We start from the raw sequence: 4477 nt of genomic DNA on the forward strand, positions 1-4477 counted from the left end.
GCTGCGAAATCTTCTTCCTACAAATCTTGTGTCATTCTTATAAGATTTCCTTTTAATTCTCTTTTTTTGTATTTGTATCTTATCCCCTAGGTCTTATACAGATATAAGTGCTTAGATAGCAAGGGCTGCTTCTTACCCACGGTGGAATTTTTCATTAATCTAATACAGCCAACTTCCTATGCTCAACAATTCTTGTTTAATTGAAGAATTATAACTTTCTTATGATTGTTAATATTTGAAATGATGTAATCTCAATAGAGTGCTGTTTTCCATAAAGAATGTAGAATTACACAAAGGGTTAGAGTAGCATCTTTTCTGGATTCTGAGTACCTACAACAATGATTTTATATTCAAATAATTTTCATTGGATGAATGATTTTTTTTCTGTTTTTGTAAGTCAATTTCCTATGCCTAAAATATTTAAAGCAAGACATCCCCACTCAAGAAGCAAACAACCTACAAAAGTCTTTAGAGAGAATAATAATCCTGAGCAAGTCTCTAAAATTGTAATTCAAAATGTTGACTCATTATAAGAATCATCTTTAGGATATTTTAAAAATAGGAATGCCTGAGCCCCATCCCATTCATACTAATTAGAACCTTTGCAAGTGAAACCAACCATCTAAATAATTTATATTCTGAGATTGAGATAATTTTGGAAACACCTCTTGTAGGAGACATGGCTGAGAGCAGGTTTCGTCTCTTCCTAGTAGATATAACCTTCCTATTCCATCCACAGGGATTATATGTGATATATTATTTAAAAAACCTGAGTGTTTGTAATGCTTGTACTGAATAAGCAATTGGAAATATAATTGCACAAGTCTGCAGGTTTCAATAGTAATTACAGGTAGGTACAGGAAATGTGGGTAAGTCAATGGGAACAAACTCCACTTAAAATAGATTTGTATGAAATTTATAAGGTAACTTTTGCATGTGAAAAAAATAATTCCTGATTTAGTGTTTTTCTTAAGATTTCTTGAATACAAAAAGACTAGGAAATGTTAATATGTACTTGATATTGTCTGTTCTTGGTTTGTAATATATAATTGTATTGTATGAATAGGTCCAAGCCCAGTAGAGAGAATTTAGCAATGCAAAAGTACTATGACAGCAAGAAAGATTATTTAAGGTCTTATAAGGTAGTCAGTTGAAATTTCTGTTTGTCAATCTTTGGGTTAAACACAGTGGAATAATGCTAACTTTTACTTAGCTAATCCATATCTCCTCCATTATCACAAAAAACTGAGCAGCCACACCTTGTTCTCAGAAAAGACTTATTAACTGAGACTGAAGTGAGTTTGAAATGTCAAGTTATATTTTTCCTATTAAAATTAAAAGCATTAAGCAAGGGACAAAAACACTGGACATTGTTGAGTCAAATGTGCTAAATTTATTATTGAATTGCTATGGGAAAAATAAAAGTTGTTCTTTTAAATATACTGCTTTTAAATACTGACAATAATTTTGTTGAAAAAGTACTTAACAAAAATAATAATTAAAGGCAAAGGTGAGCCCTTGCTTTAAGAACATTAGGCATAGGATGCCCTGACCTCTAAAGACAGAATATAAATTAAACACAAAAATAATTTGAGTATCAAAGCACCACAGCAGGCCCTCAGGAGGAAAAAGGATGCTACACTAGCCATTTATGATCTAAAGGAGAAGGCGGAAACAAAAAGTAAATATTTTTATTAAACATCTATTATATAGTTTTTCTAATCTAAGAAGACTTCTCTGTGGGCTTTTGTAACCAGAAGAAATTTTAAGGAAAAGAGAAAGTATAGCTGGGTTTGAATAATAAATAGAAAGGTAATAAAGGAAAGCATTCTAACAAGCATTCTGAAGCAGTATGTACCAGTTTTTGCAATCACTTGACTTTGGGTCCACTGAGTCATGTGATATTTGCAAGCCAATTCACCTGTATGAACCTTAAGTTTCTCATCTGAGAAACAGGGAAACCTACATATCTCTTATGATTATAGAAAGCATAAAATGAAATAATGCCTATAGAAGTGCACTAGAATCTGCAAAGAGTCACGAATATGCCTTGTGTGATTTTAGATGGGATATGATGTGAGAAAGACTCAAATGTCCCTGTGAGTTGGGTTCACAGAGGGAGGAGTGCTGACAGTAAGCAAGTGAACTTGGTTGGACTTACTGGGATTAATGTGAAGTCAAGTCACATAGAAATAACTAGGGTCAACTGATTCTGCTTGTAAACTTCAAAATCTGCTTGGAGTTATTTTAGCAGGCATTGAGGAGAAGAGGCAAGTCAAAGCTGATTTTGTTTTCCTGCCCAAACTATGCAGATGAATCAAAAGAGGAGGAACAAATCAAATAGTAAATAACTGTAACATTTCAGAAATGATTTGGTAGCGATCGGTGCTAGAATACTGGCTATCATAACGGAAGGGAAGGGCTTTGTGATGACAGAATGAACTTGGCAGAGTAGCTGACTTGTTGACAAAGTGAGATGTTCCAAGAGGTACCTAGATTTCATATTGTTGCTGGCCATGAACAGAAATGGAATAGAGGAAAATAAAATTACTTGAAATATTTAAGGGAGTCAAGAGCCAAAGAGGCAAGGAAAGAACAAGGAGAACTGGCAAAATGATAACTTTTTAATCACATTCAGATACTGAGAAAAATGAATGTAAAACTCGGGTATAAAAGAAGTACAGTTTTAAGTCATGCGTATAAAGTTGATACGGAAATGCTAAGAAACATTTATATATTTGTGTAAGAGAAAGAGATATAGATATACCTGTGTATAAGGGAGTTAGTGAGAAGAAGAATGCACAATAAATTAATGAAAGATGAGAAGTGGGGTAAGAGGTAAAAATTACTACTCTTCCAGTTATTTTAGTAATTTAAAAATTTGTATAATATAGAAATGAAGTTATATCATTTTCTCTTTTATTTCAGAGGTGTAGAGTACTGAAAGTTTGCTTTAGGGATTATATATTTTGCAACAATATTTTTAAAATGTTGCAAATATATTTTGCATACAAAACGACAAAGTTTGAAGAAACTTCATGATAATCTACCCTAATTCTTCCATTTTACAGATGAAATAGGACATGCACACATTAAGGAAATAGAATATTCCAATAATTCATAGCTTTAGAATAAGACTGGCTTTTAACAATAGTTTCTAAATTGGATTCTCTGATTCTCAGTCACCTCATTTATAAATAATACCTACTCGATAGAATAGTTAAGATGATTAAATAATTTAATGTATATAATGCCCTCAGCCTAGTGATTGACCCAAAGGAACTGTTCAATAAAAGTTATTGTCATTACTGTTATATCTTCAATGTTTTCATTACCAATACCATCATCATCATCCTTGTTATTAAGGGCTAGTCAGAGGCAATACTCAAACCCAGGCTTCATGAGTCCTAGATTAGTATTTTTTTCACTTTAATTCCAAGGTACTCCACAGAATTTCAAGTGAATGGCATTGAACAGGACTATGGTTTCAAAAATGCCTTCTTCTTGGGTATCTCTGTTAACAACGGGCATTCTGCCTCAGCAAACATCACCATATAGGTCCTTTCCAGAACCTTACCCTTACCGCAGTCAGGGTGAATGCTCTGACAAAAAGGCAGTAGTAGCTCTCCATCACAAGCGCAAATCACAATATCACAGAACTGAGACAATTCAATACACAGACATTTGAAGACAAATTGAAGTTGACATTTTTCATAAGTCTGGCTGTCTATGGAAACACTATTCTCTAATCCTCTCACAGTCTTCAACAGTAACCAACAGTGACGACTTCCATTTGCACAGGATTATACAATTTTTAGAAAAGCCTTCAGTCCCATCTTTCCATTTGATTCTCACACATTGTTCTATAGTAAAAAAAGCAGATATTATTATTCTTATTCTATAGGTGAAGACAGTAAAGCTAAGGACTGACTTAGTTAGGATGACCCAGTTGGTAAGTTAGCAGTTGAGTCTTCACTCAAAACCAGAAAGTCTGCCTCCAAGTACATATGTGCTCTTCCTACTGCAGAGAGCACACCCCCCAGAGCTTCATTTCTACATATATAGACACATAATTATTTATAAGACTAACAAAAAGTGATTTTTATTTTCATACTGCATTCAAACACATAAAGGTTGCCAAGTGAATACTTAGAGTAAATGAAGTGCACTAGCAGCCTGTGAAATAGTAGATCTACAGAAATATCAGTCTCCTCCCCTGGAGGGTCAGTTGCACTCCTGCTGGAGAGAATTAGATACCTGTGAAGATGGAGATAAGAATCTTTCCTTAAGGCCTGGAGGCACACATAGTACACTTTCCAGTGGGTGTGTGTGGAGGGGGGGGGAAGAAATACAACAGAGCAAGAAGCAAGCAAGCAATGGTCATCTTTCTAAGTTGTTATCAAGACTTCTGTGCAACATCTGATTCTGCAATCTGTCATTGCCCAGCGCCAAGAAATGAAGAAACAGTGGGAGTCAA

Source organism: Desmodus rotundus, chromosome 11 (assembly GCF_022682495.2).
Source record: "Desmodus rotundus isolate HL8 chromosome 11, HLdesRot8A.1, whole genome shotgun sequence".
NCBI lineage: Eukaryota > Metazoa > Chordata > Mammalia > Chiroptera > Phyllostomidae > Desmodus > Desmodus rotundus.